The sequence below is a fragment of the Amblyraja radiata genome, chromosome 8, assembly GCF_010909765.2.
Source record: "Amblyraja radiata isolate CabotCenter1 chromosome 8, sAmbRad1.1.pri, whole genome shotgun sequence".
Lineage (NCBI taxonomy): Eukaryota > Metazoa > Chordata > Chondrichthyes > Rajiformes > Rajidae > Amblyraja > Amblyraja radiata.
The window spans coordinates 81140708-81166283 of record NC_045963.1 but is presented as its reverse complement, the minus strand read 5'-3'; the positions used below and the strand labels follow the sequence as shown (position 1 = coordinate 81166283).

General features: G+C 48.3%; 1 long non-coding RNA gene across 1 annotated transcript; it reads left to right on the top strand.

Moving 5' to 3' along the window:
* Positions 1-7400: 7400 nt before the first annotated feature.
* LOC116975794 lies at positions 7401-23706 on the top strand. The gene is made up of 3 exons (XR_004412780.1): positions 7401-7413; positions 8815-8818; positions 23591-23706. It is a non-coding gene; the product is annotated as an uncharacterized LOC116975794 (long non-coding RNA).
* The last annotated feature ends 1870 nt before the right edge of the window (positions 23707-25576 follow it).

Here is a 25576-nt window from a genome sequence, read left to right as displayed (position 1 = left end):
TAGGTGCAGGAGTAGAGGCCATTCGGCCCTTCGAGCCTGCACCGCCATTCAATATGATCATGGCTGATCATCCAACTCAGTATCCTGTACCTGCCTTCTCTCCATACCCCCTGATCCCTTTAGCCACAAGGGCCACATCTAACTCCCTCTTAAATATAGCCAATGAACTGTGGCCTCAACTACCTTCTGTGGCAGAGAGTTTCAGAGATTCACCACTCTCTGTGTGAAAAATGTTTTCCTCATCTCGGTCCTAAAAGATTTCCCCCTTATCCTTAAACTGTGACCCCTTGTTCTGGACTTCCCCAACATGGAAGGATCCTCAGAGAGACTCTAAATTTCCTCAGCTGCCTGAGGTGGTAAAGGCGCTGGCTTGCCTTTCTCACCAGTGTGGCAGTGTGTGATGTGGTGTGGACTCCCAGGTATTTAAAGCAACTCACCCTATCCACAATAGCCTCGACCCGAAACGTCACCCATTCATTCTCTCCAGAGATGCTGCCGGTCCAAGAGACAGGAGACAGGAGACATTTATTTGTAACGTACAAATTGGTACAGTGTAATGTGTGGTCGCCATACAGCCATACGAGTGATAAAGAGCACAGAACACGATAGTCTTTGACACAGACATCCCCACACAGCGGGATCAAAGTTTCCCACTGTTGAGGGAAGGCTGCAAAATTCACTCATCCTCCCCTAATGTCCTCCCGTGGTCGGGGGGGGCTCCCGAACCCCCCGCTGTCGCCGCTACGGGCAGCCCGATGTTCAGGCCCGCTCGCCGGGGTGATGGAAGTCCGACGTCGGGACTGGAGGACATCCTCAGCGGCTTGGACATCCGAACCGGCTGAGTCCCACTGAGTTACTCCAGCATCTTGTGTCTATCTTCGGCTCTGCATACATGTCGTGCTTAAACAGAAGTGACTTTGTCAGCTCCTCCAGGATGTTGCCAGGACTCGAGGGTCTGAGCTATAGGGAGGGGTTGGACAGGCTACTGAATGGGATAGCATGCAACAAAAGCCTTACACTGTACGTTCGCTACACGTTCCTGCCTTCTCCCCATATCCCCTGACTCCGCTATCTTTAAGAGCCCTATCTAGCTCTCTCTTGAAAGTATCCAGAGAACCGGCCTCCACCGCCCTCTGAGGCAGAGAATTCCACAGACTCACAACTCTCTTGGTGAAAAATCTTTTCGTCATCTCCGTTCTAAATGGCTTACCCCTTATTCTTAAACTGTGGCCCCTGGTTCTGGACTCCCCCAACATCGGGAACATGTTTTCTGCCTCTAGCGTGTCCAGACCCTTAATAATCTTATATGTTTCAATAAGATGTCCTCTCATCCTTCTAAACTCCAGAGTGTACAAGCCCAGCCGCTCCATTCTCTCAGCATATGATAGTCCCGCCATCCCGGGAAATAACCTGGTGAACCTACCCTGCACTCCCTCAATAGCAGGAATTTATAGAAGTGTACACAATCATGAGGGGAATAGATTGGAAGAACATTTACTGCCAGAGAAGGGGAATGAAGAACCAGAGGACTTGGGTATAAGGTGAGAAGGGGAAGGGCGAGCTGCCAGAGGAGGTAGTTGAGGCAGGCACTATAACCATAAAAGGCTTTTAGATAGGACAAGTTTAGAGGGATATGGACCAAACGTGGGCAGGTGGGACTAATGTAGATGGGGCATCTTGGTCAGGGAGGGACAGGTTGAGCCGAAGGGCCTGTTTCCATGGGGTATTACTCAGACTCTTCCACAAACAGTTGAATTTAGTTCAGTTTAGTTTATTGTCACGTGTACCGAGGTACAGTGAAAAGCTTGTGTTGCGCGCTAACCAGTCAGCGGAAAGACAATACATGATTACAATCGAGCCATTTACAGTGTACAGATACATGATAAGGGAATAACGTTTAGTTCAAGGTAAGACAGCAAGTCATAAATGATAGGAGCAGAATTAGGCCATTCAGCCCATCAAGTCTACTCTGCCATTCAATCATGGCTGATCTATCTCTCCCTCCTAACCCCATTCTCCTGCCTTCTCCCCATAACCCCTGACACCCGCACTAATCAACAATCTATCTATCTCTGCCTAAAATATGTCCACTGACTTGTGGCCTCCACAGCTTCTGTGGCAAAGAATTCTACAGATTCACCACCCTCTGACTAAAGAAATTCCTCCCCATGTCATTCCTATGGGAACATCCTTTAATTCTGAGGCTGTGACCTCTGGTCCTAGACTCTCCCACTAGTGGAAACATCCTCTCCATATCCATTCTATCCAGGCCTTTCACTATTGGGTTAGTTTCAATGAGGTTCCGCCCCCCTCATTCTTCTAAACTCCAGTGAATATGATTCCATGGCATGGTGGTGCAGCGGTAGAGTTGCTGCCTCACAGCGCCGGAGACCCGGGTTCGATCCCGACTACGGGCGCTGTCTGTGCGGAGTTTGCACGTTCTCCCTGTGACCTGCGTGGGTTTTCTCCGTTATATTCGGTTTCCTCCCACACTCCAAAGACGTGCAGGTTTGTAGGTTAATTGGCTTGGTGTAAGTGTAAATTGTCCCTAGTGTGTGTAGGGTCGTGTTAGTGTGCGGGGATCGCAGACTCGGTGGGCCGAAAGGCCAGTTTCTGTGCTGTATCTCTAAACTAAACTAAACGGCCAGTGCCAACAAACGTTCAGCATTTTTTAAATGATGGAGTGCGGAGGTGGAGGGGGTGCGTTAGTCCCTTGGTGGTCCTGGAGCAGTGAGCTAGTGATAGTAACCTAACCATCAGGTGGGAAGTCACATTAATGCTGCCAGCGTGTCAGAATAGTGCGTGTGTGTGGATTTTTCTCTTCGTTCTTAATCCAATCATTTAGCAACAGGAGTATTGTGTGCAGTTTTGGTCTCCAAATTTGAGGAAGAACATTCTTGCTATTGAGGGAGTGCAGCACAGGTTCACCAGGTTAATTCCCGGGATGGCGGGACTGTCGTATGATGAAAGAATGGATCAACTGGGCTTGTATTCACTGAATTTAGAAGGATGAGAGGATATTTCATAGAAACTTATAAAATTCTTAAAGGATTGGACAGACTAGATGCAGGAAAAATGTTCCCCATGTTGGGGGAGTCCAGAACCAGGGGTCACACAGTTTAAGAATAAGGGGTCGGCCAATTAGGACTGAGATGAGGAAAAACTATTTCACCCAGAGAGTTGTGAATTTGTAGAATTCTCTGCCACAGAAGGCAGTGGAGGCCAATTAACTGGATGTTTTCAAGAGAGAGTTAGATGGAGCACTTAGGGCTAACGGAATCAAGGGATATGGGGAAAAAAGCAGGAACGGGGTACTGATTGTGGATGATCAGCCATGATCACATTGAATGGTGGTGCTGGCTCGAAGGGCCGAATGGCCCACTCCTGCACCTATTTCTATATGGTTCTATAAGGAAGAGATTAGTTAAAACAAATGTAGGTCCCTTGCAGTCAGAAACGGGTGAGTTGATCATGGGGAACAAGGATATGGCGGACCAATTGAATAACTACTTTGGTTCCGTCTTCACTAAGGAAGACATAAATAATCTGCCGGAAATAGCAGGGGACCGCGGGTCAAAGGAGTTGGAGGAATTGAGTGAAATCCAGGTTAGCCGGGAAGTGGTGTTGGGTAAATTAAATGGATTAAAGGCCGATAAATCTCCAGGGCCAGATAGGCTGCATCCCAGAGTACTTAAGGAAGTAGCTCCAGAAATAGTGGATGCATTAGTAATAATCTTTCAAAACTCTTTAGATTCTGGAGTAGTTCCTGAGGATTGGCGGGTAGCAAACGTAACCCCACCTTTTAAGAAGGGAGGGAGAGAGAAAACGGGGAATTACAGACCAGTTAGTCTAACATCGGTAGTGGGGAAACTGCTAGAGTCAGTTATTAAAGATGGGATAGCAGCACATTTGGAAAGTGGTGAAATCATTGGACAAAGTCAGCATGGATTTACAAAAGGTAAATCATGTCTGACGAATCTTATAGAATTTTTCGAGGATGTAACTAGTAGCGTGGATAGGGGAGAACCAGTGGATGTGGTGTATCTGGACTTCCAGAAGGCTTTCGACAAGGTCCCACATAAGAGATTAGTTTACAAACTTAAAGCACACGGCATTGGGGGTTCAGTATTGATGTGGATAGAGAACTGGCTGGCAAACAGGAAGCAAAGAGTAGGAGTAAACGGGTCCTTTTCACAATGGCAGGCAGTGACTAGTGGGGTACCGCAAGGCTCAGTGCTGGGACCCCAGCTATTTACAATATATATTAATGATCTGGATGAGGGAATTGAAGGCAATATCTCCAAGTTTGCGGATGACACTAAGCTGGGGGGCAGTGTTAGCTGTGAGGAGGATGCTAGGAGACTGCAAGGTGACTTGGATAGGCTGGGTGAGTGGGCAAATGTTTGGCAGATGCAGTATAATGTGGATAAATGTGAGGTTATCCATTTTGGTGGCAAAAACAGGAAAGCAGACTATTATCTAAATGGTGGCCGACTAGGAAAAGGGGAGATGCAGCGAGACCTGGGTGTCATGGTACACCAGTCATTGAAAGTGGGCATGCAGGTGCAGCAGGCAGTGAAGAAAGCGAATGGTATGTTAGCTTTCATAGCAAAAGGATTTGAGTATAGGAGCAGGGAGGTTCTACTGCAGTTGTACAGGGTCTTGGTGAGACCACACCTGGAGTATTGCGTACAGTTTTGGTCTCCAAATCTGAGGAAGGACATTATTGCCATAGAGGGAGTGCAGAGAAGGTTCACCAGACTGATTCCTGGGATGTCAGGACTGTCTTATGAAGAAAGACTGGATAGACTTGGTTTATACTCTCTAGAATTTAGGAGATTGAGAGGGGATCTTATAGAAACTTACAAAATTCTTAAGGGGTTGGACAGGCTAGATGCAGGAAGATTGCTCCCGATGTTGGGGAAGTCCAGGACAAGGGGTCACGGCTTAAGGATAAGGGGGAAATCCTTTAAAACCGAGATGAGAAGAACTTTTTTCACACAGAGAGTGGTGAATCTCTGGAACTCCCTGCCACATAGTCGAGGCCAGTTCATTGGCTATATTTAAGAGGGAGTTAGATGTGGCCCTTGTGGCTAAGGGTATCAGAGGGTATGGAGAGAAGGCAGGTACGGGATACTGAGTTGGATGATCAGCCATGATCATATTGAATGGCGGTGCAGGCTCGAAGGGCCGAATGGCCTACTCCTGCACCTAATTTCTATGTTTCTATGTTTCTATGTTCTATCAGAGGCCTCCCTATCTTGGTTTATAATAGCAGTAAGAGGCTGCCTCGCTGTTAAATTTACAACGGCACTGTAATGTCCCCATTACAACGTCACAGACGTACAATGCAACGCTCACAGTTTACCCATTGGAGATAGCGAGCCCATTAAAGAGTGCTCCATCCTCTCCTCAACTCTCCGAATTAACAATAAAATGTAATTCTGTTCCTTCCTGCGAACAGATGTAGCCCTGCTTGCGTCAAGTCTAAAAACTGCCGCACTTAAGTACAGTTACTCAGGCATGACCTTCTGCCTAAGGCTTACTGCAATAAAATTTTCATGCAACCATATGGAAGAATATTTTTAATAGAGATTTACTGTGTAGCAACAGTCCCAGAGGAGAAAATAAGGGAACTGTAACATATTGCCTCTTGTAAATCACAGAAAGCTCAGCAACGGAAAAAAAAATGTTTAAACCACCTCGAGGTAGACTGTCTTACCTCTCTACCCCCTTCCATGGTGGGCAAGACTGCTGGTAAAGGAATATAGAGTACAGGGAGGAACTGCAGATGCTGCTTGAAGTAAATGAATGTATAAGTTTATTGGCCAAGTATTCACATACAAGGAATTTGCCTTGGTGCTCCGCCCGCAGTGACAACATACATGACATACAGTGACAGTTAGAAATGACACATAAAACATTAATAATAAAACATTATCGATTATACTGAAGATGGACACAAATTGCTGGAGTAACTCAGCAGGACAGGCAGCATCTCTGGAGATGAAGGAAAGGGTGAAGGTTTTGGTCGAGACCCTTCTTCAGACCCGCTGCCCTGTCTCCCAGTTACTCCAGCACTTTGTGTCTATCTTTGGTTTAACCAGCATCTGCAGTTCCTTCCGACACATTTAATCCTGTAAATGTCTGTTTAAATTGGGTTGGCTGTGTGTCTCGGTGCTTTTCTTGTTGTATGACTGCAGAATCCAAATTTCGTTTGAACTTCATTTGAGGTTCAAATGACAAAAAATAAATTGTATTGTATTGTGTGGGAAAGAATTGCAGATAGACCCAAAATGCTGGAATAACTCAGCTGGTGAGGCAGCATCTATGGAGCGAAGGAAATAGGCGACGTTTCGGGTCGAGGCCCTTCTTCAGACTGTGTCTTGAGAAGGGTCTCTAAGGACCCTAAACGTCACCCATTCCTTCTCTAGAAAGAAATCTAGAGCGCGTTGGATGGGCTGTTTTGCTAAGTGAGTCGAGCGTTTTTCCAGTAAACCCTGTGATTATTCCAGACAGTGATAAATCATCATTACTTTGATTTGCTAGTCGAGGTTGGCTCACACAGAAAAGCATTAAGCTGCAATATTGTTTTAGTTGTCTATATTTTGCTTCCCCGCTGCAAGATGTAACATTGCTACACGCATCACTTACTTGATTGTATTTATATTTCATTCTAATGCAATCAGATTGTCAGGGAGAGAATAAAAGCTGCGAGCAGCATCCAATATCTCCATTGATGAAGCGGGTTGGGATGGAGGGGGCAAGCTTGTGCGGAATTACATATGTCAGTACAAGCTGGGCTTCACAACGCTGCCTGCAGCGACTGTTCTTCAAGAGCCTTTGTGTTTTCATTTGTCACTACTAAATCACAGCTGGCAGGAAGCGACATTAAATTATGAACAGAGAAAAACAATTTGCCAACATGCCTACATTCAAGGTAATATTTAGCTAAGTACTCATCCTCAACCTCGCCATGACAATCGGAATCCACTCGACATGGAAACTCGACTCCAGCTTCACCTTGTTTCAGGATGATCTTATGCTGAGTTCCGTGACCTCAGATGTTTTATTCTGGGGGCGCCAGGGCTTATCGTATTTTGGCTAGAACTTATAAGTCAAAGGTGATTCCATCCTGCTTGTTGTGTGAACTGTGAGCGGGAGAACTCATCCCATTCCCAGCCGAGTTACTCCAGCTCTTTTGTGTCTCTCTTCGGTTTAAACCAGCATCTGCAGTTCCTTCCTGCAGTTTAGTTTGCTTTTGGTTTGGCTTAGAGATACTACAGCACGCAAACAGGCCCTTCGGCCCACCGAGCCCGCGCCGACCAGCGATCCCCGCACGCTAACTCTATCGAACCCGGGTCTCTGGCGCTGTAAGACGGCAACTCTACCGCTGCGCCACCTCAGAGGGCGGTGGAGGCCGGTTCTCTGGATGCTTTCAAGCGAGAGCTAGATAGGGCTCTTAAAGATAGCGGAGTCAGGGGATATGGGGAGAAGGCAGGAACGGGGTACTGATTGGGGATGATCAACCATGATCATATTGAATGACGGTGCTGGCTCGAAGGGCCGAATGGCCTACTCCTGCACCTGTTGTCTATTGTCTATTGTTTATTGCCATCCTTTCTGCTCTTTGCCTAATTTAGTTTAGTTTATTGTCACGTGTGCCGAGGTAGAGTGAAAAGCTTTTGTTGTGTGCTGACCAGTCTAAAGAAGGGTCCCGACCCGAAACGCCACCCATTCCTTCTCTCCAGAGACGTTGCCTGTCCCGCTGAGTTACTCCAGCATGCTGTATCTAACTTCAGTGGAAAGACAATAGGCAATAGTTGCAGGAGTAGGCCATTCGGCCCTTCGAGCCACATTCAATGTGATCGTGGCTGTATCATCAACAATCAGTACCCCGTTCCTGCCTTCTCCCCATATCTGCTATATTTATGAGCCCTATCTAGCTCTCTCTTGAAAGTATCCAGAGAACCGGCCTCCACCGCCCTCTGAGGCAGAGAATCCCACAGATTCACAACTCCCTGCCTCATCTAAGCTCGTTCCATTTACCCACATTTGGCCCATATCCATGGAAACCTTTCCTGTCCACGTAGGTGTCCGAACATCTTTTAAATTATCATGCTGTGGGCGGCACGGTGGCGCAGCGGTAGAGTTGCTGCCTCACAGCGCCAGAGACCCGGGTTCCATCACGACCATGGGCACTGTCTGTACGGAGTTTGCACGTTCTCCCCGTGACCTGCCTGGGTTTTCTCCGAGATCTTCCATTTCCTCCCACACTCCTACCCCGGCAGGTCACGGGGAACTGTTAGTTAATTGGCTTCGGTAAGTGGTAAAATTGTCCCTGGGGTGTGTAAGTTAGTGTTAGTGTGCGGGGTGGCACGGGCTCAGTGGGCTGAAGGGCCTGTTTCACGATTCAAGATTCAAGTTTCAAGTGAGTTTATTGTCATGTGTCCCAGATAGGACAATGAAATTCTTGCTTTGCTTCAGCACAACAGAACATAGTAGGCATTGACTACAGAACAGATCAGTGTGTCCATATACCATTATATAAATATATACACACATGAATAAATAAACTGATAAAGTGCAAATAATAGATAATGGGTTATTAATGTTCAGAGTTTTGTCCGAGCCAGGTTTAATAGCCTGATGGCTGTGGGGAAGTAGCTATTCCTGAACCTGGTTGTTGCAGTCTTCAGGCTCCTGTACCTTCTACCTGAAGGTAGCAGGGAGATGAGTGTATGGCCAGGATGGTGTGGGTCCTTGATGATACCTTTTTGAGGCAGCGACTGCGATAAATCCCCTCGATGGAAGGGAGGTCAGAGCCGATGATGGACTGGGCAGTGTTTACTACTTTTTGTAGTCTTTTCCTCTCCAGGGCGCTCAAGTTGCCGAACCAAGCCACGATGCTGTATCTCTAAGGTCTAAAAGACGAGATGCCGACTGCGGTTAAATTTGGAAAAACCCGACTTCCCACAAACGTAGGCCGCACGCAGGTATCCGGATTGATGACAGTTCACTGACCTTTCACAGTGAATGCGTTTGTCCTTGTGGGCTGCTGGGCTATATTTACTTCAGAGAACAAAATACCATTAGCAAGGATATCATTAAAGCAGGAAAGAGTGCAGAGAAGATTGATGAGAACTCGGCTACAGGGGGAAGGTTCGGCAGGCAAGGACTTTATTCCTTGGAGCGCAGGAGGATGAGGGGCGATCTTATAGAGCTGTATAAAATCATGAGGGATGCTGCCTGTCCCGCTGAGTTACTCCAGTATTTTGTGTCTATCTTCAGTGGAAGACAATAGACAATAGACAATAGACAATAGGTGCAGGAGTAGGCCATTCAGCCCTTCGAGCCAGCACCGCCATTCAATGTGATCATGGCTGATCATCCCCAATCAGTACCCCGTTCCTCCTCAATGGTGAAGAGAACAAATTTGTTGTACACAACGCTCCAGACTCGTAGAAACACAGGCGTGTCTGTCGGAGAGCTGGCAAGGCCAGGCACTTACGTGAAATAAGGATTAAAATATTAAAATAAAGACAATGTTGAAATGGGAGTTGGTATTGGTCTGTAAGGATCAACGTAATAGATGAACTGGGCTTGTTGCAATCAAATATCAACAACATCCTCTGGCATTCAGCTTGCTGAACGGCAAGGAATAAAGTCCTCATCTCCCCCTATAGCTCGGCCCATACAAGGACAGAGAAGCAAAGCCCTGCTCCAAATACTGACGGTGATACCACAAATGGAGACTACGGGTGCTGTCTGTACGGAGTTTGCACGTTTTCCCCGTGACCTGCGTGGGTTTTCTCCGGGCGCTCCGGTTTCCTCCCACACTCCAAAGACGTACAGGTTTGTAGGTTAATTGGCTTCTGTAAATTGTCAATTGTCCCGAGTGTGTGTAGGATAGTGTTAGTGTGCGGGGATCGCTGGTCGGCGCGGACACGGTGGGCTGAAGGGCCTGTTTCCGCGCTGTATCTTTAAACCTAAAGTCTAAGTATATGGGGCAGTGTGGATCTGACATATCACCTACAAGTAACAATCTTACACTTTACCTTCACCTTAATTCAGACATTTGTGCCCGAATGTACAAGCCAGCCCAACGTATAACGCCAGCAAGAATCGGAAACTATTTAAAACGTAACATGACGAGCTGCTCATCTAGTCTGCCTGCTCCAATCACATCATTGAAGATTGTTCAATCAGATCATAGCTCACCTTTAGTTTTGTTTAGAGATACAGCGCGGAAACAGGCCCTTTGTCCCACCGAGTCCATCCACACCGACCAGCGATCCCCACTACACTAACACTACACACACTAGGGACTATTTTATTTTAACCTTTATACCAAGCCACTTAACGTACAAACCTGTAGATAGACACAAAATGCTGGAGTAACTCAGCGAGACAGGCAGCATCTCTGGAGAGAAGGATTGGGTGAAGTTTCGGGTCGAGACCCTTCTTCACACCTGTACAAACCTGTAAGTCTTTGAAGTGTGGGAGGAAACCGGAGATCCCGGAGAAAACGATTTAATAGGAATCTGAGGGGTGACTTTTTTACTAAAAAAGGGTGGTGGGTGTATGGAACGAGCTGCCAGAGGAGGCAGTTGAGGATGGGACTATCACAGCATTTATGAGGCATTTGGACAGGTACATGTTCAAGAAGGAACTGCAGATGCTGGAACAATCAAAGGTGAGACCACACCTGGAGTATTGCGTACAGTTTTGGTCTCCTAATCTGAGGAAAGATATTCTTGCCGTAGAGGGAGTACAGAGAAGGTTCACCAGACTGATTCCTGGGATGTCAGGACTTTCATATGAAGAAAGACTGGATAGACTCGGCTTGTACTCGCTAGAATTTAGGAGTTTGAGGGGGGATCTTATAGAAACTTACAAAATTCTTGAGTGGGGTTGGACAGGCTAGATGCAGGAAGATTGTTCCCGATGTTGGGGAAGTCCAGAACAAGGGGTCACAGTTTAAGGATAAGGGGGAAATCCTTTAGGACCGAGATGAGAAAACCATTTTTCACACAGAGAGTGGTGAATCTCTGGAACTCTCTGCCACAGAAGGTAGTTGAGGCCAGTTCATTGGCTATATTTAAGAGGGAGTTAGATGTGGCCCTTGTGGCTAAAGGGATCAGGGGGTATGGAGAGAAGACAGGGATGGGATACTGAGTTGGATGATCAGCCATGATCATATTGAATGGCGGTGCAGGCTCGAAGGGCTGAATGGCCTACTCCTGCACCTAATTTCTATGTGGACAAAAATGCTGGAGAAACTTAGCAGGTGAGGCAGCATCATTGGAGTGAAGGAATGGGTGGCGTCACCCATTCCTTCGAAGAAGGGTCTCGACCCGAAACGTCGCCCATTCCTTCGCTCCATAATTGCTGCCTGTCCCGCTGAGATTCTCCAGCATTTTTGTCTACCTTGGACAGGTACATGGATAGGATGTTTTTTTTGGGGGGATATGGGCTAAACGCGCGTAGGTGGGACTAGTGCAGATGGACGGTGTGGGCAAGTTGGGCCGAATGGCCTGGTTCCACACTGTAAGACTCAATGACTCTAATTCACAAGGTCCTGAGTGAAGAACTTTCCCCATCTCAACCTTAAAAAGCTGACACTCAAAACATACATTAATGTTGAATTGATTTAGGTAAATTGAAAATTCAACCCAATCCAAACTGCCCTGCCAGTGCTTGTACTAAGTATTCAGGACATGATGTACACTTTGTCACCTACCCGTTCCCTCTCTCCAGAGATGCTGCCTGTCCCGCTGAGATACTCCAGCTTTTTGTGTCTGTCTGCTAGGAATCAAGGGCTGTTTAGCATTTAACACATTTGCTGAGAAATGTTATACATGGATTAAGATTACCAACATCAGATAAAGAAAGCCATTTGGGAAATCTGTCTATGGCCGGCACTTTAATCATTCATTCTGCAATTCATTGTGAACAAAGGCAACAGAAAACACTTAAGAAAAACACATATTTCACACAGAAGTGATTAGGGCATCGGCAATGCGTTCCCATCTCTGGGGACATCAGGCGTTGCACTGATCATTAAAACCTGCAGAGCTCGGCAATCGTTGGGCTGTGTGGGAAGGAACTGCAGATGCCGGTTTACACCGAAGATAGACACAAAATGCTGGAGTAACTCAGCGGGACAGGCAGCAGCTCTGGAGAGAAGGAATGGGTGACGTTTCGGGTCGAGACCCTACATCAAGATGTCAACAAAATAGAGAGAGTACAGAGGAGATTTACAAGAATGTTGCCTGGGTTTCAGCAACTAAGGTTGAACAAGATAGGTCTTTATTCTTTGGAGCGCAGAAGGTTAAGGGGGGACTTGATAGAGGTCTTTAAAATGATGAGAGGGATAGACAGAGTAGACGTGGATAAGCTTTTCCCATTGAGAGTAGGGAAGATTCAAACAAGAGGACATAATTTGAGAATTAAGGGACAGAAGTTTAGGGGTAACATGAGGGGGAACTTCTTTACTCAGAGAGTGGTAGCTGTGTGGAATGAGCTTCCAGTGGAAGTGGTGGAGGCAGGTTCGATTTTATCATTTAAAAATAAATTGGATAGGTATATGGACGGGAAAGGAATGGAGGGTTATGGTCTGAGTGCAGGTAGATGGGACTAGGGGAGAATAAGTGTTCGGCACGGACTAGAAGGGTCGAGATGGCCTGTTTCCGTGCTGTAATTGTTATATGGTTATATGTTTACGACAGACAGACTCCTTGATTCCAAGCCAAGATCCTATAGATTCCACAATAGACACACAATTGTCTTGGTATGAATGTATATTGTCCCTAGTGTGTGTGTAGGATAGTGTTAATGTGCGGTGATCGCTGGTCGGTGCGGACGGACTCGGTGGGCCGAAGGGCCTGTAGATAGACACAAAATGCTGGAGTAACTCAGCGGGACAGAAGGAATGGGTGACAAAGTATACGGAACTCAGTCTTCAGACAGACAGAAGAATGGTCTCGACCCGAAACGACACCCATTCCTTCTCTCCAGAGATGCTGCCTGTCCCGCGGAGTTTAGTTTACTTTAGTTGAGTTTAGTTTGGAGATACAGCACAAAAACAGGCCCTTCGGCCCATCGAGTACGCACTGACCAGTGCTCCCCGCACACTGACACTGCCCTACACACACTGGGGGCAATGTACCTTTATACCTAGACAATTAACCTACAAACCTGTACGTCTTTGGAGTGTGGGAGGAAACCGAAGATCTTGGGGTAAACCCACGCAGGTCACGGGGAGAGAACGTGCAAACTCCGTACAGACAGCGCCCGGGTATCTGGTGCTGCGAGCGCTGTAAGGCAGCAACTCTACCACTGCGCCACCATGCCGCCAGCATTTAGTGTCTATGTACGAGAAGTCACACTAGATTCTATTTTTCAAGAGGGGCAGAAGGTTGAGAATTCTAGTGTTGGAAAATATTAATACATTCTTTTTAAAGAAATAAGAAACGGAATGAAGTTGCGCTGAGCTGATGGTTTTGACTGGTTGATTGAAAGATACAGCACGGAAACAGGTCCACACCCAGTCTGCACCGACCAGCGATCGCCCGTTCACTCCAGTTCTATGCTATTCCACTTTCCCATCCACTCCCTACAATTTACAGAGGGGCCGATCAACCTACAAACCCGCACGTATTTGGGACGTGGGAGGAAATCGGAGCACCCGGAGAAAACCCATGTGGTCATAAAGCCAAAAGGAATAGGAGAAGAATTAGGCCATTCAGCCCATCAAGTCCAGTTTTACAAAACGAAGGATTATAAGAAGCAAGGAAAAGCTGAGTGAAGTGTTTGAAGAAGGGTTCTGACATGAAATGACACCTCTTCATTGTCTCCAGAGATGCTGCCTGACCTGCTGAGTAACCCCAGCACTACAGTAATTCCTGAGGTGGATTAACCTGCAGTGTGTACCAAGAATATTATACATTCATACGTGATTGGAGCAGAATTAGGCCATTCGGCCCATCAAGTCTACTCCGCCATTCAATCATGGCTGATCGATCTCTCCCTCCTAACCCCATTCTCCTGCCTTCTCCCCATAACCCCTGACACCCGTACTAATCAACAATCTGTCAATCTCTGCCTCAATATCCACTGACAGCCCCCACAGCCGTGTGTGGCAATGAATCCCACAGATTCACCACCCTCTGACAAAATAAATTCCTCCTCACCTCCTTCCTTTAATTCTGAGACTGTGACCTCTGGTCCTAGACTCTCCCACTAGTGGAAACATCCTCTCCACATCCACTCTATCCAGGCCTTTCACTATTCTGTAAGTTTCAATGAGGTCCCCCCTCATTCTTCTAAACTCCAGCGAGTACAGGCCCAGTGCCGACAAACGCTCATCGTACGTTAACCCACTCATTCCTGGGATCGTTCTTGTAAACCTCCTCTGGACCCTCTCCAGAGCCAGCACATCCTTCCCCCCCTCTCCCCCCCCCCCCCCCACTACACTCCTCCACCCCCCCTCCCCACTCCTCCACCCCCCCTCCCCACTCCTCCAACCCGCTCTCCCCTCCCCTCCACCCCCTCCCTCTCTTTCCGCCCCCCCTCTTCTCTACCCCACTCCTTTCTACCCCCCCTCTCTCTCTCCCCTCCCCCTCTCCATCTCCATCTCCCCTGTCCCTCCGTGTTGAGAGGACGGGACCCAACAAGTCCCCCTTGGTATAGTTACTTTTAAAGACTGCAGGACACTGTGTCTTAATTGACGGTGATGGCTGCACGGTGCTGCCTTACAGCGCCAGAGAACCGGGTTCCATCCTGACTACTTCAGCTTGAAGAAGGGTCTCGACCCGAAACGTCGCTCACTCCTTCTCTCCAGAGATGCTGCCTGCCTGTCCCGCTGAGTTACTCCGGCATCTTGTGTCTACCACTGATCAATGACTGTTCATTCCAATTGTACACAAAACACAAAAGTTGTCTGAAGTGAAATCCGGGTCCCAATAGACAATAGGTGCAGGAGGAGGCCATTCAGCCCTTCGATCCAGCACCGCCATTCAATGTGATCATGGCTGATCATCACATCCTCACAAGCTTCAGGAAGCTTACAAAACCTGGCCTTTGTTCATTACATCCTCACTCCATGTTATTTATACTTTGACATCATCCACTGGGTTGTATAAAATTAACCTGTCATCTGGTTTCATAAATAATTGAGCTGGTGAACTCAATCTGAAATCTTTACGAGAGAGTTTCCTTTTGTTAAAGAGAATCGAACTCATTAATGTGTTTGGAGTCAGGTGTATCTGTTCTCACACACACGCACACACACTCACGCACACGCACACACACACGCGCATGCACACGCACACACACGCACTGACGCACACGCACACGCGCACGTGCACGCACACGCACACACACACGCGCATGCACACGCACACACACGCACTGACGCACACGCAAACGCGCACGGGCACGCACATGCACTCACGCACACGCACACACACACGCACACGCGCATACACGTGCACACGCACACGCACATGCATACGCGCGCACACACACACTCACACGCACACGCACACGCACACACACATTAACGCTCACGCGCACGCGCACGCGCACGCAAACGCGCACGGGCACGCGCACGGGCACACGCACACACACGCGCGCGCGCACGCGCACGCTCACGCGCCCACGCCCACGCGCCCGCACCCGCCCACACACTCACACGCACACGCACACGCACACGCACACGCACACACACACTCACAACACATGCACGCGCACACACACACGCACACGCACACGCCCACGCACACTCACACTCACACTCACACTCTCACACACACACACACACACACACACACACTCACACCCAGGCACACTCACACTCACTCACACACATTTACAAACTCTCACACACTCGTACACACACACACACACTCATACACACTCACACACACTCATACACATTCATACACACTCACACACTCATACGCACACACACACTCATACGCACACACACACTCACGCACTCACAATCACACACACCTACACACTCACACACACTCACACACACACATGCAAACACTCGCACACACGCGCGCACACACACACTCATGCAAACACATTCAGACACACACACTCACACACACACGCACTCACACACATACACACAAACACACTCACACACACACACACATACACATACTCACACACACACACACACACACTGACGCACACACACACTCACACACATGCAAACACTCACACGCTCACTCACACATGCACACTGATACACACACACACACACAAACTGACACACACACATTCTCACACACACACACACACACACACACACACACACACACACACACACACACACACACACACACACACACACACACACACTCTTACACACACACACACTCACACCCAGGCACACTCACACTCACACACTCACTCACACTCACTCACGCACACTTACAAACTCTCACACACTCATACACACTCATACACACTCACACACTCATACGCACACACACACTCACGCACTCACAATCACACACACCTACACACTCACACACACTCACACACACACTCACACACATGCAAACACTCGCACACACGCGCGCACACACATTCATGCAAACACATTCAGACACACACACTCACACACACACACTCACACACACACACACGCACTCACACATACACACAAACACACTCACACACACACACACACACACACACACATACGCATACTCGCACACACACACACACACACGCTCACTCACGCACACTTACAAACTCTCACACACTCATACACACACACACACACACTCATACACACTCATACACACTCACACACTCATACGCACACACACACTCACGCACTCACAATCACACACACCTACACACTCACACACACTCACACACATGCAAACACTCGCACACACGCGCGCACACACACACTCACACACGCGCGCACACACACACACTCATGCAAACACATTCAGACACACACACTCACACACACACACACGCACTCACACATACACACAAACACACTCACACACACACATACACACACACACACTCTTACACACTCACACACACACACACATACACACACACACACTCTTACACACTCACACACACACACACACACGCACGCACGCACGCACGCACGCACGCACGCACGCACGCACGCACACACACACACACACACACACACCGGATGATGACAGCAGCTATGGGTCGATGTTGATCCAGTGATGGAGGCAGACGTCAGGCAGCCACTCACAGTGAGGACAATGACCAGAGTCGGGGGGGTATCGACAGGTGATTCCCGTCTGTAATGGCTGCCTTGCTGGGAACTTGTTCGCAGTAACTGGGGTGTATCAGAGAAACAGACGGAACAGTGCAGCCGCTGTTTAATCATGTATGAATGATTGGCTGGCAAAGTGAACCATTAAGGATAGCTAAGCCCACTACATCACAAAGACCTGATGAAATATTAATGCCATTTTGGCCAATTTTGTTTTTGCTCACTTGCAAACAGCCAGTCGGTTAAGTCTGACTCCTCGGAGACCAAAACCGAGGCAGAAATTTCACAGGAAGAGATTTTTCACACAAGCAGAACTCAGCAAACAGTAGTGGTCGGGCCAGGCTTGTATTCAGTTCAAGGTTGCAAGATATTGTCAGTAACTCCATGCTGGCAGGGAATGTTGCCTGGCAGTGTCCCGCCCTTGTTGCCCTGTGAAGGGCGAATGAGCAGGTGCAGGGAACGCCAACACAACTGCTACTAGGAGGCTGTCAAAATATAATTGGATGGAAGACAACCCTTAACGCAGTTGAGAAAGTCTTGGACTAAAAGTAAAATGAGGTTCAGATCCGCGGATGTGACCAGCCAGTCACTGGGTTGTAACTCTCTGAATATGATTGAATTCACCGCTTAGTTAGAATCCATTTTTGTTCCCGATGTTGGGGGAGTCCAGAACCAGGGGTCACGCACAGTTTAAGAATAAGGGGTAAGCCATTTAGAACGGAGACGAGGAAACACTTTTTCTCACAGAGAGTTGTGAGTCTGTGGAATTCTCTGCCTCAGAGGGCGGTGGAGGCCAGTTCTCTGGATGCTTTCAAGAGAGAGCTAGATAGGGCTCTTAAAGATAGCGGAGTCAGGGGATCTAGGGAGAAGGCAGGAACGGGGTACTGATTGTGGATGATCAGCCATGATCACACTGAATGGCGGTGCTGGCTCGAAGGGCCGAATGGCCTACTCCTGCACCTGTTGTCTATTGTCTATTGTCTATCCTGCGCTCCATCGAATAGAGACCCAGCCAACTCAACCTCTCCCTATGGCTCGCAGCCTGGCAACATCATCGTAACCTCTACTATCACTTATGACCTTATGATAGTGTTGTTGCTGGATCCCAGGACCTCAACTAAACTAGTGGTGATATTTAATGGTGTCATTATTGTCCCGTGTACCAGTTGCAGTTAAATACATTTCTTGCATACAGCACGAGTCGTGGTGCAGAGTTGATCTATCTGTTTATCTGTTTAAGCCGCTGTTTAAGAATACGGAGACGAGGAAACACAGGCCTAATCCTGCACCTATTGTCTATTGTCATTTTATTTAAAGGACAAAGGACATTTATTGTCACACACACCAATTGTTGCAGTGAAATGTGAGTTACCATGCAACACACAAATAAGATAAACACAACACTAGAATTTAACATAAAACATCCCACACAGCGGAATCAACGTTCCCACTGTGAGGGAAGGCAGCAAAGTACAGTCCTCTTCCTCTTGTTCACCCGTGGTTGGGGTCGGGGCCTATTGAGGCGTCCGCAGTCGCCGCTACGGGCGGCCCGATGTTTCAGGCCCTCTCGCCGGGATGATGTAACTCCGGCGTCGGAACGGAAGAACACTCTCAGTGGCACTGGAGTTTCCGAATCGGCCGCATCCTACCGGAGACCGCGGCTCCCGAAGCCCACAGGCCGAGCTGGGCGGAGCTCCAACACTGGCGATCCTCGGCGAAAGATCCCAGGCCTCCGCGATGTTCAAGTCAGCGCCGCCCGCGGCTGGAAGCTCCGCAGACCACAGCTCCACGGTGTTGGAGTCAGCAGACCCAGCACTCCGGAGCTCCAACACGGCGATCCCGGTAAGGCATGGCCCGCTCCGCGATGGATTCCAGCGCTGCGCCGCCGCTGAAGCTCTGGCCCGTCTCCGGCAGGAAAGGCCCCGCCAATCCAGATGGGGGGCCGCGAGGGGGGGGGCGAAGATGCCACACATAAAAAAGACTAAACGACCTCCAAAAACAAACCAAAAAGACAGACTACAAATAACAAAAAGTATTAGTTTTAGAGATACAGCACGGAAACAGGCCCTTCGGCCCAACGAGTCCGCACTGACCAGCGATCCCCGCACACTAACACTATCCTACACACACTAGGGACAATTTTACATTTCTCCCAAGCCAATTAACCTACAAACCTGTGCGACTTTGGAGTGTGGGAGGAAACCGGAGATCCCGGAGAAAACCCACGCAGGTCACGGGGAGAACGTGCAAACTCCGTACAGACAGCGCCCGTAGCCAGGATGGAACCCGGGTCTCTGGCGCCGTGAGGCAGCAACTCTACCGCTGCAACACCGTGCCGCTCAACTTTACAAGAAATATGCCCCAAGATGTTAGATAAACCTACAATTTACTCAAAGATTTGGGCTTATGTTAGAAAACATGCAAAATATTCAGATCCAAACATTCAACAATGGGTTCAAGCATGGGAGTAAGTGGGGTGGGCATGGTGGCACAGCGGGTGGAATTGCTGCCTCACAGCTCCAGAGACCCGGGTTCCATCCTGACTACGGGTGCTGTCTGTACGGAGTTTGCACTTTCTCCCCGTGACCTGCCTGGGTTTTCTCCGAGATCTTCCTTTTCCTCCCACACTCCAAAGACGTGCAGGTTCGTAGGTTAACTGGCTTCTGTATAAAAAATTGTAAATGGCCCCAGTGTGTGTAGGAAAGTGCTAGTGTACGGGATGATCACAGGTCAGCACGGACGGGCCTGTTTCGACACTGTATCTTTAAAGACTAAACTGATGCGCTACAATGCTGAGAACTATATTCTGCACTCTGTATCTTCCCCTTTGCTCCACCTGTTGGACTGGAGTTTGATCTGATTGGATTTATGTGTAGTGTTATCTGATCTCTTTGGATAGCTTGCAGAACAAAGCTTTTCACTGTACCTCGGTACATGTGACAATATTAAACCTCAACCTAAACCAAACTGAGATGTGCTCAGTATTGATAAGTGCATCTGAGGAATGTCATGGAGGCCTGATTCTGGCAGTGGCATGTGTAGGAAGGAGATGCAGATTTAAACTGAAGATAGACACAAAGTGCTGGAGTAACTCAGCGGGTCAGGCAGCATCTGTGGAGAACATGGATAGGTGACGTTTCACAGAGTGCTGGAGTAACTCAGCGGGTCAGGCAGCATCTGTGGAGAACATAGATAGGTGACGTTTCACAGAGTGCTGGAGTAACTCAGCGGGTCAGGCAGCATCTGTGGAGAACATGGATAGGTGACGGTGTCGTTTCACAGAGTGCTGGAGTAACTCAGCGGGTCAGGCAGCATCTGTGGAGAACATGGATAGGTGACGTTTCACAGAGTGCTGGAGTAACTCAGCGGGTCAGGCAGCATCTGTGGAGAACATGGATAGGTGACGTTTCACAGAGTGCTGGAGTAACTCAGCGGGTCAGGCAGCATCTGTGGAGAACATGGATAGGTGACGTTTCACAGAGTGCTGGAGTAACTCAGCGGGTCAGGCAGCATCTGTGGAGAACATGGATAGGTGACGTTTCACAGAGTGCTGGAGTAACTCAGCGGGTCAGGATTACAATTGAGCCATTTACAGAGTACAGATACATGATAATGGAATAACGTTTAGTGCAATGTAAAATATAGTAAAGTCTGTTTCAAGATAGTGATGTATTCTGCCGTCTCAGGGAACATTTGTCGGCACTCCAGCAAACACCTTTAATGTTTTAACATCTTGATCAGATCATCCCTTAATCTCCTGCACTCAGGGGAATGCAGGCCAAGGGTTGTGGGACCAGTCTTTATAATTTAACCCTCAAAGACCAGGTCTAGGTGAGTGGAAAACGCTTCCACCAGATGAATAGGTGATGCTTCGGGTCGAAACCCTTAGAAACGTCACCTGCAGTATTCCTCCAGCACTCTGTGAAACGTCACCTATCCATGTTCTCCACAGATGCTGCCTGACCCGCTGAGTTACTCCAGCACTCTGTGAAACGTCACCTATCCATGTTCTCCACAGATGCTGCCTGACCCGCTGAGTTACTCCAGCACTCTGTGTCTGTCCTCGGTTTAAACCAGCATCTGCAGTTCCTTCCTACACACTATGCTCCCCACTGTATTCCACTGTAGAATAATGAATAATTGGTTATCCTTCCCAAATATATTTTACCCGATAAGTCTTTGCGGAGATATAACCATATAACCATATAACAATTACAGCACGGAAACAGGCCATCTCGGCCCTTCTAGTCCGTGCCGAACACTTCTCTCTTGCATGCCTGACCATTGCTTGCATTGGAGAACTGTTTTGTGCGTTAGAAGATAATATTGTATAACAGAGGAATGACACCAACTCTATCCCACAGCCACATACCATGCTGTCCCTGTAATCCCATAGGCACATGCATACGTAGACACTTTTCCAACAAAATTACACAAAGCACTACGTAACTATTTCTGTGGGAACTGAAGACAATAGATTAAAAAGACCAGAACAGAGCATAATGTTAGACCTGTATCTGGAAAGTAATCATTTCCTTCAAACAGGGTCTGGTGGCTGAATGGCATACTTCTGACAGAGACACAGAGAGAGAGGGGGGGGGTCTCTGCATTGGTACTGATAGCTTCGCAATGTTATTCACTGACCCCAATGTGAATCCACTAGCATGCATACTCCAACATTACCTGCAATTTTAATCTTAAACTCTTCAAAATGTAGATTGTCACTTACCCCCCTCCCCCCACCACCCCAGACAACTTCCCCCACAAACCCCCACCCCCCAACACCCCCACACCTCTCCCACCCGCCCTACAAGCCCCCACCCACCCACCCTACACACCTCCCCCACAAACTCCCACCCCCACCCCCCACACACCCCACCCCCCACAAGCCCCCCCACCCCCACCCCTCAATTCTCTCTTCCAGGCAAAACATTTTTTTTCTTATCTCAGGTGCTTTTAGAAACATCGAAACATAGACAATAGCTGCAGGAGTAGGCCATTCGGCCCTTCGAGCCTGCACCGCCATTCAATATGATCATGGCTGATCATCCAACTCAGTATCCTGTACCTGCCTTCTCTCCATACCCCCTGATCCCTTTAGCCACAAGGGCCACATCTAACTCCCTCTTAAATCTAGCTAACGAACTGGCCTCAACTACCGTCTGTGGCAGAGAATTCCACAGATTCACCACTCTCTGTGTGAAAAATGTTTTCCTCATCTCGGTCCTAAAAGATTTCCCCCTTATCCTTAAACTGTGAACTTTTGCCGCCTGTGACGATGAAATAACCATCGTCCCAATATGTGACTGCATCATTTTTTAAATCCTGATTGAAATGTTAGACCTTGTGTGTTGCGATCGAGGTGGGTAATTGCACTCAGTATCACAGCGGCGACTGCAGGGATAATTGTTGATTAAAATATTACTGTGTCGTTTCTTCTCGAGTGGCGACTGGCCAGTTCACTTCGTTACTTTCCACGGAGGCCATTGTTACGCCGGGCGCACTGATCATTGAGCCTGTGCTTATTGGGTTCCTGTCGAGATCCTCAAAGAGGAACTTCCCCCACTTAGTGCAGTTGCTGGAGATGTCGGCTTGGGACAATGACACAGGAAACAGTGCGGGAGGACGGGGAAGCCACATCACACACGACAGCAGCGCTACTTCACCTGGAAGTGCGCGCACACTCACATAAATATGAATAATCAAGGAGGACTCTCTCTAACTTATACAGGTGCACAGTAGAGAGCATGCTGACCGGTTGCATCGTGGCTTGGTTCGGCAACTTGAGCGCCCTGGAGAGGAAGAGACTACAAAAAGTAGTAAACACTGCCCAGTCCATCATCAGCTCTGACCTTCCTTCCATCGAGGGGATCTATCACAGTCGCTGCCTCAAAGAGGCTGGCAGTATCATCAAAGACCCACACCATCCTGGCCACACACTCATCTCCCTGCTACCTTCAGGTAGAAGGTACAGGAGCCTGAAGACTGCAACAACCAGGTTCAGGAATAGCTACTTCCCCACAGCCATCAGGCTATTAAACCTGGCTCGGACAAAACTCTGAACATTAATAGCCCATTATCTGTTTATTTGAACTTTATCCGTTTTATTTATTCATGTGTGTATATATTTATATAATGGTATATGGACACACTGATCTGTTCTGTAGTCAATGCCTACTATATTCTGTTGTGCTGAAGCAAAGCAAGAATTTCATTGTCCTATCTGGGACACATGACAATAAACTCTCTTGAATCTTGAATCTTGAGCTTCATGCAACTCTGGGGTGGCAGATTGCAACCTACACATGGTCCGTCCTGTTTCGACGAATGCAATCAACCTGGCGTGCACAAACAAATAAGATCAAATAGAACAAGTTGTCCTGCAACTTTAGGCTGTGCACGCCATACACAAGAAGAAGAAATGTAACCCTGCTGCCACTGAAATAGCCTTGGTCTTCAAACGAGCCTGACATGTGGTGAATCCATTCCGTCGTGGACCCCACCGATTCACCCTCAGCCCACCTCAGCCCGTGCAACTGAAAGACAAATTAAGCAACGGTTTCTGCATCATCTGTGGTGCTGCAATAAGAAAGTGTTTGAAAATTAAACAGGCATGGTGGCACATCGGTAGAGTTGCTGCCTCACGGCGCCAGAGGCCCGATAGTCAATAGGTGCAGGAGTAGGCCATCTGGCCCTTCGAGTTAGCACCGCCATCATAGCTGATCATCCCCAATCAGTACCCCGTTCCTGCCTTCTCCCCATATCCCCTGACTCGACTAACTTTAAGAGCCCCATCTAGCTCTCTCTTGAAAGTATCCAGAGAACTGGCCTCCACCGCCCTCTGAGGCAGAGAATTCCACAGACACACAACCCTCTGTGTGAAAAAGGTTCCATCCTGACAACGGGTGCTGTCTGAACGGAGTTTGTACGTTCTCCCCGTGACCTGTGTGGGTTTTCTCCGGGTGCTCTGGTTTCCTCCCACACTCCAAGACGTACAGGTTTGTAGGTCAATTGGCTTTGGTATAAATGTAAATTGTCCCTAGTGTGTGTAGGGTCGTGTTAGTGTGCGGGGATCGCTGGTCTGGGAAAACGTACAAACTCCACCGTAATTTTTCAATGTAAAACCTGGGTCTCTATTCCTTGGAGCGCAGGAGGATGAGGGGTGATCTTATATAGAGCTAGATTTAGCTCTTAGGGCTAAGGGAATCAAGGGATATGGGGGAAAAGCAGGTACTGATTTTGGATGATCAGCCATGATCACATTGAACGGCGGTGCTGGCTCGAAGGGCCGAATGGCCTCCTCCTGCACCTATTTTCTATGTTTCTATATAGAGGTGTATAAAATCATGAGAGGAATAGATCGGGTAGATGCACAGTCTCTTGCCCAGAGTAGGGGAATCGAGGACCAGGGGACATGGGTTCAAGGTGAAGGGGAAACGATTTAATAGGAATCTGAGGGGTAACTTTTTCACGCAAAGGGTGGTGGGTGTATGGAACAAGCTGCCAGAGGAGGTAGTTGAGGCTGGGACTATGCCAACATTTAAGAAACAGTTACAGAAGTACATGGATAGGACAGGTTTGGAGGGATATGGACCAAACGCAGGCAAGTGGGACTAGTGTAGCTGAGAAATTGTTGGCCGGTGTGGGCAAGTTGGGCCGAAGGGCCTGTTTCTGTGCTGTGTAGCTGGGACATGTTGGCCGGTGTGGGCAAGTTGGGCCGAAGGGCCTGTTTCTGTGCTGTATCACTGTGACTAGTGTAGCTGGGACATGTTGGCCGGTGTGGGCAAGTTGGGTCGAAGGGCCTGTTTCTGTGCTGTATCACTCTGTGACTAGTGTAGCTGGGACATGTTGGCCGGTGTGGGCAAGTTGGGCCGAAGGGCCTGTTTCCACAAGTGCTGCCATTCACAGCTGTCAATTAGATCCATCGCCACCAGGCCTGCTTTTGCTTTTAAAAACTATCATTGTCCAGAAAATTATTAATAGCCCAATATTAAAAATATACTGAAGAGAGACACAAAATGCTGGAGCACCTCAGCGGGTCAGGCAGCATCTCTGGAGAAAAGTGGACTAATGTCTAGGCATCCGTGTGCCTGTGGCCACATATCAATGCAGAACACTTATTTATTTCTTTATATCGTTTTAAAATCATAAAGTACTGGTAGTGTTATGATTTTGTATGCTGAGTCAATACTTACAGAAGGGCCAGCACGGTGGCGCAGCGGTAGAGTTGCTGCCTCACAGCGCCAGAGACCCAGGTTCCATCCTGACTACGGGTGC